This window comes from Chlamydotis macqueenii, chromosome 4 (genome assembly GCF_036417535.1).
Source record: "Chlamydotis macqueenii isolate bChlMac1 chromosome 4, bChlMac1.mat, whole genome shotgun sequence".
NCBI lineage: Eukaryota > Metazoa > Chordata > Aves > Otidiformes > Otididae > Chlamydotis > Chlamydotis macqueenii.
In genome coordinates, this window is record NC_141559.1 from 7446535 (window position 1) to 7462720 (window position 16186).

The 16186-nt window shown below is 41.2% G+C and overlaps 1 long non-coding RNA gene across 4 annotated transcripts in view; it reads left to right on the forward strand.

Moving 5' to 3' along the window:
- Nucleotides 1–10112: 10112 nt before the first annotated feature.
- LOC147600834 (uncharacterized) overlaps nt 10113–16186 on the forward strand; it is a 37942-nt gene continuing 31868 nt past the window's right edge. For all 4 annotated transcript variants that reach the window (XR_015258524.1, XR_015258526.1, XR_015258525.1 and 1 more), the window contains exons 1-4: nt 10113–10277; nt 11126–11230; nt 13828–14003; nt 14993–15325. This is a non-coding gene — a long non-coding RNA (uncharacterized LOC147600834). The remainder of the gene's footprint in view (nt 10278–11125; nt 11231–13827; nt 14004–14992; nt 15326–16186) is intronic.

Genomic DNA, 16186 nt, shown 5'->3' on the forward strand with positions numbered 1-16186 from the left:
GTTTTTTAAGCAAACAGTGACATACCAAAGTTGAGTGTAGCTTTTCCAGTGAAACCTAAAACTTACCTGATTTATTTTTTCCACAGAACTCAAATCTTGAGTTGTTTTATGCAAATTACGGAAAAGTCGTGACTGAAGCTGGACTGACATATGATTTTGATAGGCTGCTTAGCAAAATCTCCTCTAGGAACACTCATCATCAGGGCAGCAGCACAAATCAAGAGGGGGTTTAATCCTGACAGTGTTCAAGTTCATGGCAAAGAAACCATTGATTTTAATGGGGTTAGTATTTCTTCAACATTTTCATGGTGCTTTGCAGGAGAAAGCCTCTAGACTTCTCCACAAGACATCCTAAATGCTCACTGTTGAAGGTCTGTTGCACATCCCCACCCGGAGGAAAGGAAGGCTTTCTGATGGGAGAGCTGGGGTCAGAGGAGATGGATCTGTCGTGCCTTTGCTGTATCTTTGTGATACAGCAAACTCTTTCCTATGAAATTTCATAATTCTGTGCTTTCTATGCCATACTGATACCACCACACCTGTCCCAAACTGTATGTACCAGCAAGAAAATCTTGTTAATATTTTGGGAAGAAAAAAGATCAGAATTTGAAAAGGACAAGGAAAAACTATGAATTTGCAAAGTTAATGCTAGGTAGTAAAATAAAAGAGGGTGTAAGCGCATTGCCTGTCATTTATTTTTTTGGCAGCAAAGTCCCCAGGGAAAGGAATTACAGTAGGAGATATTATCTTATTTTAGTGCTGTGTTTCCTATCTTAAATTAATAGTGCGTAGGATTTTCATTATAATTGATATAATCGTTCATGAGTCTATTTTGTTACACAAGCGAGTAAAGAGCACTTTGCTGCTCGGTGAAGCCTGGCTTGTTTTATGGAGTTTAAATGAAGGCCTCCAAGATGCCAGTGAGGTGGACAGATACTACTGCCGAGATTTTCAAGCCAGCGACCAAACTGGTGTTCAAAGCAGGCAGCAGGTGGAAGGGCTGGGACTTAACACACATTTCTGTAATGCTGATGTTTGTATTTAACTCCATAGGGAAAAAGTTAGGTGACTTTAGGTACTCTACAGCAGCTGGCTGTATCATGCGTGGGTTTGTGTGGGCTAACAGATGCTCCATTTTCTGTAATGTTGCCACCCTTGAATAGCTGCTGTGAAAGATTTAAGTCTTGAATCAAAAAGCATTTGTTGTATACTGTAGCTGTGGTGCTAGTTATGGATTTATTAGATCTGTGAAGCCGCATCGTACATTGTCACCTGCATTTCCAACTGGCAAATAAGAGGTCAGGTGAGCAACGTATCTTCACTTTGCCGGCCATCAGAAGATTCAAAGGAGTGCGAGTGCTATAACTCCGGAGTGCCTCTGCCAGCTGGTGCGATAAGCCATGAGGTGATGTAGAGGTGGTGCTCTGTGCATGTTGGCCTTTCTATGAGAGCCCTTCTGCTTGTTTGAGACCCAGCTATTTTCTGTCAGCCTAGGGGAATTTAGCTCAGGTTTTTGTTTCTGTGGACATGTAACATAGGTGAGACAATGTGGATCTGATCGCTGTCAATATAAGTGGTAAAAAGAACCTGGTGCAAACCAGATTCTTGTCCATCTCAGGTGGCATCGTGTGATCAGCCAAAGATAGGATCTACAGCGGCTTCACAGGCAAGCTGGAGATAGGCATTAAATTGACCTCTGGCTTAATATGGTTGTTCAGTCTGGGTTTTTTCATGAACCCATGAGTGGCATAACAAAGAACATTGCACACCAGTCTCTGAAGCTGCTGTATTTTAACTGTATGTTAAATTCTCCGATCTATAGAAGCTATACCATGGAGCAGGTACATTTCCTCTTTTGGAGAGTTAATATCATAAATCAGCATTACAACAAAGCCTGAAGAAGCTACCTCCCCTTCCATTTCCTTTTTTTTTTTTTTCTGATGGAAACAAAAAATTTTTCAAAGGAATTGACTGTGCGTAAGATGTGATTCAGGCTCATGGAGAATGGTGATGTGTTTTCATTGAAGGCAATGAAATCGGTAGGACTAAGATAAAAATAATGATTATTTTTAAAAAGGTCGGTAACCTCTGTGTCTCATCCTTATGCACCTGTTCTGATGCCACATAGATGGTTTCTGCATCACGTCTGTTCTATAGAAATGGAACATGCTTTTTAGTTGTCTGAGGGCTTGCTGAGAAATTGGTTTGTTAGGGTTACTGTGAATAAAAGAAGATTTCGGTAGTCAATTATTTCTTTGTCTAAAAGAGGTCATTAAATTTGATGATAGAAGCTGTCAATGTATAAAAATACACAACTGAATGGGAGGTGAGGACGAAGGCTGACGAGTGTCGTGTACAGCCAGAGCTCTTGACAAGTCACAGGAGTGAGCTGAGCAAATGGCTCATAAAGCTCATGTAGCAGGAGGACAGTACAATCCTTCCTGTAAGGTGATTTAGCTTTTTAGTAAGCATTTATATGGAGGCAGGGGTCTACCCTGCTAGATGGGAGCGCTTGGTTTTACTAGGCACGGCAGACAGCACTGCAATATAACTTTAATTTATTATGGCACTAAAACTATTAAACTGTTACAGTCTTTTTTTTTTTTTTTTTTCACTTGAAGTGAGGTTGTCTCTAACCAAAAGGGGATTGGCCATTATTTTCCTTATGCTGGCTGTTGTTTTTGATGGACAGTCACCTCTCTGTCTTTCGTAAAAACATGAGTTCACTTTGTACTACATGACTGTAAGGGAAAATAATACAGTTAATTATAGAGGTTGATCAGTAACTCACAACTACAGTAGCTCCACTTAAAAAGAAAAAGTTAAAACAGTTACTCCATTGTCTGTCTTATCGATTAGCATCATCCAGATGGTAAAAATTAACGATGGAGAGCCACAAGGCTGTCCAGCTTCCTGGGGGACAAGACAAGACCTGTGGTGGGTGCAGAGAGAGCCCAGGTCAGGAGTCCTCCCAGGGGGACAGGGATCTGACCGATGCCCCAAGTAGCAGATAGCTGTGGTGGTTGCTGCAGGACCTGCCCCAGGAGGCAATTCCGTCTTTGGATAGGTGTTGGTGTTGGATACGTGGAATCCCCAGTTCCCTTGTAGTCAAATCTCGATAAGGCAACTGACCATGTTGGACTGAGATGGGCGACTGTCTCGGCAAAAGGCCACCAGACTGCTCCTCAGAAGCAGCAGACCGTCTGTCTGATGTCCTGGCCTGCTTGTGTCCACCACTGGACTAGCAGGTACATTAGGAGAACGTGGCGGGCTTGCATAGAATGTAAGCTCTGCTTCTTAAGCGCATGAGATAGATAATTATTTACTATATTTTGAGAGCACCTGGCTCTAAGTCTGTTGGCTGTGAGGACAACTTAAGTAAAAGTGGTGTTTATCACAGTGCCATGTTAAGTGGGTTTGAGTGCAAAAGAAATAAACAAAACAGCCTCTGGAAAAGTTTCAGGACTTTCAAACTCGTGAGTGTTCTGGTGTTGCAAGCAGCTCAGGTCATTTATTAGGAGCCAAACAGTCAGCACAAATGACAATATGTGGTTTGATATTTGTTGGTTTATTTATTTTTTTTTTTGTTTCCTTGTAGAGAAGGTGGATTTCATACAGCTCTATTAGTGTGCTCTCTCCCCTCTCACTTTAAAAACAATGTCTAGCCTGCCCATCTTGACAGATCCTTCATCTTCGTTCAAATATGTTCCTTTGCTCTCCTCCTCGTAAGGACGCCTTTCCTTTGCTGCTCTACTTTTTCTGATCTGACATGAACATGATAATTCTGGTTTCCTGTAAGTGTCGTAAACCATTTAAATTTCTACCAACCATTGCGATACCCGATATCAGAAGTCACATTTCTAGCCATTTCTTCTAGCCAAATAGCACTTCTTCATTTCAAACGAAGAACATCAAATAATTTCCGAGTTCAGCATGTTAACCAGTTTATCAGACCCAGCAATTTCCAGAAGTGCAAGATGGACATCCAGGACTTTGTTTCCAGGTCAGTGCTAGTGGTGGAGAGTTTGTAAGACATCCCCTTAGCTTCTCCTTTGATCCACTAAAATTTCTAGATGTGGAGTGTGTCTCTACGTTGCCTTAAAGTTCTCTGTTGCAGAATTAAGCACTCTGATGGGAGAAAGCTCATGGAAACATTTTTTTGTCAGCTGTCTCCTGTGACAGTTCCAGTTGTTCTCTCCACATTTGATGTGGGAAGAGGAGTGTGGATAACTAGGAAAAGGTCATAGTAAAAAAACAGTTCTGCCACACTTGTTCCTCCGCTCCCCTGAGATCCCTGGTATACCTTATTCGAGTGGCAGAAAATACTACTGGCCATGGAAAGAATCTATATTCAGGAAAAAAAAATGTTAGAAACAAAAGTAAAAACCACGAGATATGAACAACTTTAGAATGTATTTAAAAAAAAAACCAATGAATTTTTACTATCTTGCCCTCTGTCATTAAAATGTGAATGTTATTATAGTTTTCTTTTTTAATAGTTGAGGATTTTACATTGACGTCTAACAACGTGTTCAGAAGGTTGCTGTTAAATACCTTTTCTCAAAACTTTGCCTGCTATGAATATCATTGCTATCAGAAAAGAAAAAAAAAGTCAGAATTTTCACCTTTTAATAGCATAGTATGAGGCAAAATGTAGTTTGGATTCTTAGCTATTTCTACTTTTTAACGGAAAATTTATTTGCATTCTCCAAATTTGGCTTTGAAGTCCAAGCACGATATTATGCCATGAGAATTTTATTGTCTAAAATACTGCTTTTTCCTGGTAACTGTTTCAGTGCATTTATGCTAGGTAGAGCATCTTTCTGGTCAATGGTGCATTCAGACTATCAATTACAGAATCCTCTAGAGTTTACAAATAGGAAATCTGATGGATTTAGTGTCTCATATGCAGCTAATTGGTAATCTGCAGTAACTTATCAGATAACAATTATCCCCAGTAGTTTTACACAGTATTTCTGGGAATTATCCGTTGACACTTTATTTAGAGCATCTGTCAGCATATATGTTATTAATCTGTTGGACATCACTCAGCAGCCACCATTCCCCTGTCTGCAGAAGGTAAAGAAACCTGCTCAATTATCTGTAGCATAGCTTCTTGAAAGATTCTTGCTTTCTCCTGTCTGTGGTGGTTTTTTGGTTTTTTGTTTTTTGTTTTGTGGTCTTGTCTTTAGTGAAAGTGAAAACACCTAGCATTGCTGGCTGCTTAGCTTTGGTGTTATTCTTGAAATATTTGGTGGTTACAATTAAATTGTTCAAGCGATTAAAGAAGTAAAAGAATTCACTAGACAGGGAATGTACACAAAGACAACCTTAGGATGGAAAGGATCTCCAGAGAATGAGTGTGCAGTCTTCCTGCTCAATCCAGGTCTAGCTAGACCAGGTTGCTCAGGGCTGGTTCAGTCACGTTTTGAGCATCTTCACGGATGGAGATTCCTCAGCCTCTCTGGGCAATGTGTTCCAGTGTTTGATCACCCTTGTGACTAAAAAAAGTTTTCCTTATATCTGGTCTGAACTTCTGGTGTTCCAACTTGTGTTTATCATTTTTCAGTCTATCTTTGTGCTAACCTCTGAGAAGAGTTTAGCTTGGTCTTCTCTGATCAGGTAGCTGCAGATGGCAATGAGGACTCCCCTTGGTCTTCATAAGGCTGACCAAAGCCATTTCTTTCAGCCTGGCAAATACTGAAGCCCTCAGAACCTCTGGGTGGCCTCTGCTGGACTCACTTCAATATGGCAATATCTTTCTTGTACTGAGGGGGCCCCGAACTGGACACAGCAGTCCAGGTAAGGCCTCACGAGGACCCAACAGATAGGAGTAGTCACCTTCCTTGATCTGCTAGCTGCACTCTCATACAGGCCAGGCTGCTGTCGGCTTTCCTTGCCACGAGGGCACACTGCTGGCTCATGTTGCTGCTGTCAGGACCTCCAGATCGTTTCCTGTGAAGGTACTTTGTGTCAGGTAAACCTCCCTGCCTGTACTTCTGTGGCAAGTGTTGTGGTTTTATTTCATTCCAGATGCAGGACTCTGGTTTTGACTTTTTTTAACTTCATGAAGTTCCTGTTAGTCCATTCCTCCAGCCTGTCAAGGGCCCTGAGTAGTAAGTACCTGGGAAGTAAGACAGGTTGGCAGACTGGCAGATCCTTCACAAGAATCTCCAATGACTGTCATCTGCCTCTTCTTGATGCAGGCTCAGGCTCAGCTGGCTCTGATGTATCCCTTGATGGGTCTCATTCCTCCTCAGTTGTTCCTAGGGCACCATACATGTTTTGCAATTGCAGATCTGCAGAGATACAAGATACCTTTCTTCTGTTGCCAGGAGTCACAAGTTTGAAGCATGACTTGTTCCAACAGCTGAGTTAATAACGAAGCTTTTAGCAGTTTCAGTAGCAGAGCAAAGCTGGCGTGGGAGCGGTGCAAGACGAGGATCATGCTGAGGGCATCAGACCTTGCAAGAACTCTAGTGTGTGTTATTGGGCCAGGAAGACAGTGTGGAGAGCATAAGGATGAAGAAGCTTTGCAAATCTGGGGAACTACCAGGTGCACTCATTGAATCCGCTGTGGCTTCTGAAGGGATGGGATGAGTAAATGAATCTGCTTTCAAGCGCTGAGGAAGATCAGAATTAGGATGGGTGTCATAGAAGAAAATAATCTCCAAGCAATCAGTTAAAGCTTTCCTTGCTTATTTCCATACCAGAGAAAGGCAAAATCTCCAAATTTCCCAGGAAATTCCACCCAAATAAGGTCTTATTGAAGAACTTGAGAAAATATAACGCATGATGTTTCATTCTGATTTTGATTACTTTTGTATTTCCCCCTATATGATACATAAAATTAAAATAATTCTGAACAGGAAAAATGAGGAGGAAACCCTTCTTCCTTTCCCTGTATTTGTAGGTAAATACTAACTCAATTTCAAACTGAAATGCAACAGAAAAGGATTTATTTCTACAAAATGTGTTTCTGTTAATGGTCCATATTAGCTGTTGATGAATATCTGGGTAATTGTACTTTAGACTCTCCTCTTGGAAGAGAATGGGATATCTTTACTGGTGTGATGAATATTAAATACTCAGTCTTGAAAGGAGCGTTCTCTGTTCTGCCTTAAGTCCCCACAGGCTCCACGAACACTGTTTACCCTTTTCGATTTCTCTGTTTAAATCCTTTGATGACTGGACTGCATTCTGGTAAATCTATCTGTAATGTTAGTGGCCTAAACCTACTTTTTCTTTTTTTTTCCTTTAACAAATTGTAGTTGATAAGAGCATGGAGAAAAGAGATAGAATTGAAAATGCATGGTGTACTATAAATGTATCCTATGTACTTTACATGCGTATGGTCCTTACGTAGTCAGCACCACTATGAAATATTAGCTTCTATTTTGTATGCTGTAAACCAGCTTCCTAATAATGAGTCTGTGAGATTTCGCACGTTAGAAGCCAAAGCTTCCTAGTGTTTTTCTAAATTGTAAATTTTTTTTTACCTTAAATCACTGAAGATCAAAAAAAGTGTCTGTGCCTGAAGTGTGATGCCACTTGGACACCATGACTTCAATGATACATTGAATTCTTGAATTGCAATGAAGAAGGCTACTTAGAGTGGCTATCTGAAGTCTTGTGTGCTTATAAATTTAAGCAAGAAAACTTTGGATCTTTAAGTAATTTTGGAAGATTTCGTCAGGGCCCTGCTTCAGCAAAGTCCTTAGTCTTATGTTTAACTGTAGAGAAGGGAACTCATCCCTTGTAATGTACGTACTAAAACCTAGCAGTTTGTTGCAAACAGACTGTGTTGTTACAGCAAACTGTTGCGAAAAAAAATCACAGGTGACCCCCTGGTTCATCTGAACCCGTTTCTCACATTTCTGTAGACTTTTCCCAGACAATGAGCCCATGAAAAATGTACGTTGCATTAAAAAAAAAAAAAAAAAAAATCTGACAAAGCATCTAACCAAAGGCAAAGTTACAAAACCAAATCCACCTTAATGGGAAATGAGAAACAAAACCAAAAATCCAAGCCTGGGTCATAATGTTGCTTTTCTGTATCGCAAGCTCATTATGAAGGTAGCTTTTACTTAACCTCTTAGTTCTCACATCACTCATGTTAATGGCCCAGTTTCTGATACCGGTGACATTTATCAACTGATCATCTGTGACTCCATGAGTCACTGTCTCCAGGCTTGACATAAACCACTCCGACTCTGCGCTAGGGTCACCTGGACTTTGTCGCTATTTAACAATTGAAAAGGAGCAGTATTTTCTTAAAGCTTAGGCCAGGCCCTCCCATGATGTAAAAGAGCCCAGGAGAAGCAAAGTCAATAGGAGCACTGACATTTCCCAACGCTCCAAGGCAATTGAGCAAATGGTGAAGCTCTGTTTTCCCTCTGCGCTTTCTTTACTTTTCTGTTCCTTTGCTCTCTTCAGTTAAATCAAACATACCTAGATTCGTGCGGCAGTTGAAAAGCAGCTGTTGGTTTATTGCATCCAAATACTAGGCTGCGCTGACTGTATAATAGATGAAAAATTCCAGGCTTTTCATCTTTTGCTCTGCCTTTAATGTCAATCTAGAAGTAACGACAAAATTATTGGGTTTTCTGCTTTTAAAGAGAAGGTCTTCTGAGTGCAGAGAATGGGTATCTTGATGCTTTTTTACAGAGTATAGAAAGGAAATGCAGCACATAGGGAGGAGGTGCTTTGTTTACCCTGCTTTTTAATATAGTGTTGCACTGGCACAGGTTGCCCAGAGAAGTGGTAGGTGCCCCACCCCTGGAAACATTCAAGGCCAGGTTGGATGAGGCTCTGAGCAACCTGATCTGGTTGGAGATGTCCCTGCTTCTTGCAGGGGGGTTGGACTGGATGACCTTTAAAGGTCCCTTCCAACCCAAACCATTCTATGATTCTATGAAGTCTTTAAAACATTAGACTAGATAAGGAGAGTCTGGCCACTGACTCCACACAGAGAGTTTCTCATTGTCAAAGCACTGTCTGAAACTTCTACTGGGAATTTAGTACTGCTGCTAGTGTGCAGCTGCTGCTTGGTCAAAGGACGTGCTTATCCATGTGTCTCTGCTACTCCACTTCAGTCCTGCCCTGAAACAATGTGTCACAGGATCTCTTTCTGGATCAATGGCAGAAGTCACCAAACAATCCTTTCAAATTATTCTGTTCACCAAACGAAGTCTTCACTCTCCTCCAAAGACAACAAGGCCAATGTAATGTTGAGTGCCGTAATTAGCTCCATATGTTTTGAGGCATTAGCGTAGAGTGAAATGACCAGAAGTATACTAATAAATAAAGACCATATCCTGGTATTGATCTGCATGTGGAACTCACCTCTGAAATCAATAGGGAGCACTGAAAAAAATCAATGGCAGGATATGACCCTTAGATAAGCTAGTTTCAAATCACTCTGTCTCTCCACCACACGAAGACAGGTTACTTTGTGTTATCTAAGCCCTCAAACATCCTCAAGAAGTTTGGGAAATAGGAAAAAGCCACACAGAAGGGAACTGATAAAGATTTACATGACAAAATACTCGTGTTTTGTAAGACCTCAACTAGTCGTCGTGTTTTAATATCAGCTCTCTGGAAGAAACGTTTAAATGGTTTCTTGTAATCGAGACTGAAAGTCTCTGAGAATACCTTGGGGAAGGGTGAGTGAGGCAGTAAAAGGAACCAGTGTTTATGTGCCCTTCCTGCTTGCATTATCGATAACCTTGCCCTGCATTATTACAAGGGGAAAACGCTACAGGAATTAGACCTTCAGGCAATTGCTCTGCAAGAGAAGTCAGCCATGTGTCGAAGAGAAAACGGAGCTGGGAAGCTCAAGGGACACAGCATAACTTCTTTTCTGAGATGGAGTTTTGACAGAAGAGCATGGTATAGTGTGGTTATTTATCCTCTCCTGGATATCAAAAAGGCCTGGTTTTGCAACACATAGGTTATGTTTCCTGGCTGCATTTGCTGTGTTAGTTCAGTGCTGTGTGGGATCTTCTGAAGCACAGACTTCAGGGGCCTCACTGAAGCATGTTACGGCTCCCTTCAGGCTCACAAACTTGATTTCTTTCCTTCAGAAACCAAAGTGAAGGGATGGGCATATGGATGCCTGGATACCTGTCTAATATGGCATCAAGATGCAGCTGAAACTTACTCCCAGACATAAGTGCACCAGTCCTGGCTAACTTTGATGGTCCCATGACTTGAATCAACAAATAGCTTTGAGCTGGCTGCATGGATACTCCTCTCACTAATTCTGTACTACTGATGTGAGTATTCTATAGCTCTTTATTTGCTGGGAGAGAAATCCTCAAGCAAATGTTTCTGGGAGCAAGAAAAACTATTTTTAATACCCCAAAGTTTTCAGATTGGCTTACTCTGATGAACATTGTCCAACTAGCAATTTGGTACAAGGCGTGCTTAATGTCAGCTGAAAAGAATTGCTATAATATGGGGAAAATTGTAGATTTTAACCTGAAAAATACTGAACCAAAGGCATTTACCCAAAGAGTTTCTGTCTTTACTTGCCCTTGCTTGTTTTCTGACTTTTTTAAAAAATTGCATGCACATTTAATGCATGTGAAGCATTTCACGTTGCCAGACATGGTATAAGCCTGCACTCAGAGCCTGGTGGACTTCTTGTTCCCAATACCGGAAGATGTAATCTAGCCAAAATCCCCTCTAGATGGCTCCGATGCTTTCATTACATTACCAATCTTTGCTTAGATCCTTGTCTGACTCTTTTCCCTATCTGTAGCTTTGTTCTCATTTAGAATTGTAAGTCTGAAGGTTCCTATTTCTTTTTATCCATGAAGGAGATCTCTCTCAGTAATACAAGCTTTTGCATGCTGCCCCATTAGTGTCTCATCTTCATCCATGCCTTGAGGGTCGAAATCTAGGGAGGATAGAATAATTCAGTCTCCATACGGATCTTGGACTCTTCTCAGACTGTGCCAACAAGTGTGCCAATTAAAACTGTGTTTTCATGACATTGCAAGCCAGCCCATTGCAGAGAATGTGAGTGAGTAAAATGGATTTATAATTTAGGTTTCAGAAAAAGGATTATTTTTCCCTGCAAAATTATCTGACTTCTATTGTGTCATTGTTCACGATGTAGTCAGAACCTGGAATGCTACCTTCAGATTATGGAAGCTGGCAAAAGGGAAAATATTCACATAACTCTCGGCAAGAAACCAAATCAAGCTATCCTTTTTAATTGCAGGTGAGTAATAGCGCTCTTACATTTCATACAAATAACGTCAGCACTCTCCTGCTCTGTGATTGATGGGATGTTTAAGTGGAGCGCTTTAATTCAGCACAGCTGGATGTCTCTTGTTGGATTCCCCTCCTAGTTTAAGAAATTTTTGGTTTTAGATGTATTGGCAAGAACTTACCCTGTTAAGGCTGAAAAAAATATCCCTCAAGAGAGTAGATGCTGAATTGTCAGCTCTTTGCTTGGTCAATATCTCTGCTAATGAAAATTGGGGATTACTGTTCGGTAATTCACTTGGTCTTCAAGATCTTGTTTGAACTTTTAGATAGAATTGTAATGGTTTATCAGAAGTAATGTGTCTGTAGCCCAAGTGCTTCCTCGTAGTACTTTCACAAGGAGTTTTTCCTTTCCCAGGATCTCTGCCATTTTGTTGTTTCCTGTGGCTAGAATTAAGCAGCTGGCTGCAGACTTAGGAGACCTTAGTGGAATTCCCCACACTCCTTTAACCCAGGTGCATGGCAAGTGGCAGAGGAGGGCTTCTGTGGGGGTCACAGGAAAGCGCTGAGAGGGAAAACCACACATTTAGCTCATGTAGATGCTTGAGAACCTAGCTTAAATCCAGTGTGGACTCGAAGAGGGGATTGTGCAGCACCAGTGTATGGTCCTTCATCCCATGTGCAGACCACGGTGCTTTGCCAAGCCAACAAAGGCTATCTAGAGAAAGAAATCTACTGGGTATTTTGAGAAAGGAGGAAGACTTTAAACCATTTCCATTAAACTTCCAAAAGGGAAGACTTTAACTGTTCAGAAGTGGAGCACAAGGCAGAATTCTTTGAGGATCTTACCAGGCTACCAACTACGGAGTTCGTTTAAGCTAGGCTTATATCCACTTAGTGTATTAAGTTCCCTAGCATCAGGCTCACATGGATTTATTTACAGCCTCTGACTAGAATCAACATGAGCTTTCAGAGCCCTGGAGTACATAATAACAGGAAAATCATGGCTCTAGTTAAACACATCCCCGGGGAAAGCCTGGTAAATGTCCAGGGTAGTGATTAGGAAAGGTTAACTTATGATGTGACAAGGAAAGTAGTACAACTTAGATAACACTAATAAATGACACCGGTGCTGAAAAATGATAGATTATTCTGATGGGTTCTGTTAAAAAAGAAATAAATAAACCAAGAGTTTTTTAGAGGAATATCCTGAATCTGTTGGTGACTAGGTACAGTTAGGGACTATTCTAGCATATCGATTTTGATGTCTATGTCTGGAAAATTTATTACAGGAGGAATTATGTCATATATAAGGAATCATCTGGTGTGCTCCGTGCAGGACAGGACATTATACAAACTTTCAATTTTTGCAGCTGTCATGAGTGAGCACCCGCAATGCCATTTATATTGGAGGAAAATACCAGTAACACAAAACATTTACTGAGTGACTGAAAACAAATTTGCAAGGGAGGGACAATTTGCTCTTTGCTCTGGTTGGTTTTATGCTCTATGCATTGTAATCCTTAGATTACGGAGTTAGTAAATTGAATTGTGGGGAGTTTTTGCCATAAACAAGCAAACCTCTAAACTTCTAACATTAAAAAGCCCTCTTTTTCAAGGATTAGCCATTTCATTATTGTTGATTTTCTTACGTTAGAATTCACACCATCATATTCCTTTCTGCTTTAGTTGTATGAATTATTATTGCTGGGTTTCTGGCAAATACATATTTTTAGACTTTTTTCCTTGTTATGTTGCAAGCTCTCAGCCTTGCGCAGACTTTCAGACAGCTCTCCCTCTTACACAGTGATCTGAAATACACATTGCAGCGGGAGAGCTCATAATGAAAAAAAAATTAGGCAACGCTTTAAAATTTGGAATATCAATAGTTCTGCCTTGCTCAGCAGTTGACTAATTGCTCAATATTTGGGACATCCTGTTGCTCTGATGGACTCAGCACGTCTATCCAGCGCCAAGGACTGTGGTGCGCAGATATCTGATCCGTCTCGGAGAAATCCTGGTTTGTCTGTGCAGTGCTGTCTGGAAATTGCAGAGCTGGTCTCACAACTCAAGAGCTGGATGTCACTGCATTCCGCTCCACTACACCGTGTAGACGTACTCAAGTTGTGTCTTTTAGGGGCGTTGATGGAGACATGGCTTAGCACAATGAAAACCAGGGACTCCAGATCCGGTGGGTATCTGTACAAAGCTCTGTTTCCTCAGGTCTGTTCTTGAAGTCTGAAACAGATGTTACGCTTTCATTGACTCTAAGGAAAAAAAAATAAATCTCTGCACTTCCAGCAGGAAGATGAAGCCTGCTGACAACAAAATTTTTGTTCCAAATAATATAACATGTATTCTAGGGCACATAAAGTAAAAGGTACTCAAACTGCTAACTAGGGAGACGCTTTCCCCACCTCTCCCATAATGGATAAACAACATTTGCCTGGATGATGCTATTATAAATCATACATCTATTATGCAATAATGCCAAAATGTTAAAACTTGAGTGTTTGTATCCGGAGAAAGTTAATGTTCAGCAGAGTCTACAAGACATCTCACTGAAGTGTACGCAGCTGACCACATAGCATGTCCCTGACTCCTTTCCAGATTCCGGCACTTAGTCTAAATTTGGCAGTCAGTGAGATTTAAAGACTTCAACATCTCTGCGCATCAGGCCAGTTCTTCAAGGCTTGCTCAGGCATAACAAGATTTGTATCAGAAATAAGAAGCTGGCTACAGATGTATTTACCAGTCGAGAAGGTCTCCATGTTACGTTAACATAGGTACGTACCTGTGGTTGCTTGCTTTCTGGCGTGGTTTCTTATTGCTGCTCTTACTCTTCTTCTGATACAATGGTAAGGATTTCAGCATGTTTGCCATGTTAATGGTGTTCTCAGTATTGCTGTGCGAAGCATAAATAGGTGCCGAGAGCAGCCGCCAGCCTTGCTAGGACCACAGCCTTTCATGGAAGTGCTGCCATAGAGGCCATGGATCCAGCAACCACGGGAAGCTCCAGGGCAGCTCCTGTCTGAAGTGGCTCTTTGCACAAACCCCAGATCCCATCCCACGTACGGGGAGCTCAGCCAGGTGATGCCTGACTAGGCTGTGGGAAACAAGGGCTTTCCCTGTGGAAGTTTTTCCAAGACAACTCTCAAGGTATCCCCTCGTGCCCAAAGTGCTGCCATTTCTCTTTCTTGAGCTGTGTTGTCTGGGCAGGGAAGCAGTTCCAAACAAACTGGCTTCTTCTCTGGGCTCCAGGAGGCTGATGGTCTACAACACAAGAAGAAAAAGAATAACACGATAAAAAGACATGCTCTTCAGCCAGCTAAAAATGAACATATTTGCCTAACAAAACCTGTTTTTCTGTTTTTACCAGCTTTGTTTGCAGGATGCATGAACAGGCTTCATTTACATAAAAGTGCAAAGTTGAGAATTGAAAAAAAAAATGAATTCTGTATAAACTTGTCAGGAAAAAGATACCTTTTCACTTTTGCTATATGATGACAGAATCACTAAACCTGAGAAAAACACAGAAAAAGGATGTATCAGATCTGGGGACAGTTACTCTAGTGCCCTAGCTTTTCCTTTAATTGATTTAATGAAGATGATGTTTGTAGTGCGTAATATAATTTTTTTTTCTCAATGGACTGTAGTCACAGCTATGACTCTCTATGCAGTGACCTGAAGCTTGAATCCTATGTGGTTCAGCCGGTTACAAATACTAAAATTACATTCTTCTCTCCCGCTCTTCCAAGCTTTTTTTTCTTTGCAGATGGCAGAGGACAATACGCTGGTCTGCAATAACACTGACTCAAAATTCCTTGCTAATTGTAAGATAACTTCCTAAAGATTGCAAGCAAAAGGAAGTCGGAGAACAAAGCAATGTCAAGTATGCACATGTCACAAGACAATGCGCTGATTCCAAGCCTTTGGAAACATGCTGAAAGACATGTCTGGAAAAAAAAACAACAACCCAAACCAACAGGGAAGTGCTTCCACAGTCTTTTAGCATGAAAACAACAGCTGAATGTGCCTGTTCCCACCAGGAAAAAATACCCTGCAATAACAAAAGGTGCTGGAAAGCTAGAAATGAAGTCATCAGATGGTGAGTACGCTCTTTTGTCTGCTCCTAAAATTTACGTAGACTCTACTTCCACTGCACTGGGAATCAAGAGACCAAGCTGGAGCAGTGTTTGACTGCGAGGTGCCAAGAAGACCAAGAAAAATGGAATGTATAAACAGATCTCTCTTACAGCGAAGGCCTAGTGGAAGAAAACAGAAGTAAAGCAAACAAAGGGCCACACTTGCAGATAATGTATCTGCAGGAATGCAAACTCCGTGCATTCCTGATCACTGGGGTAGGTACTGGGGGTACAAAAGACACACTCTTGAGGAGAATGGCACACACAGTGTTTCTTTGTGGAACAGAGTCTGCGTACATTCCCTTCATGACCACAGGTAAATCTTGGCATCGTTGGCGTACTCCAAAGATGTAAGTGTTTTCAATTAGGTCTGTCACTATTGGCTTGCTGAGTCCGATCTTCTGTCATCTTAAGAGCTAGGGGTTGAGTAAATTTGCAGGGGGAAATGATGGGGTCTCAGTGAAAGATGACGAGTACAACACAAATGAAAGATGGCATCACCTGCAAAACCAGAGGGATATCATACGTAAATGCAAATGAAGCAACATTTGGTAATGAAAAATGATGTGACCAGGAGTTTTTCTTTCAAAGCTGACAGAAGGAAATAAAATTATCCCGAGTTTCTGCAGGCATAAACAAATACTGAGATGAAAAGCAAGTGGCCTGACATTGCCTATCAGCTCAGGAATAAATTCTCCATCTTCAGATCCTCAAGTGACTTTATAAAACCGTTCCTTTTCGTTAACTGCCGAGCCCCAAAGAGCGCTTACGACAAACGCACCTGAAAGGCTTATTTTGCATTTGGTGCATCCAGAGATACATGC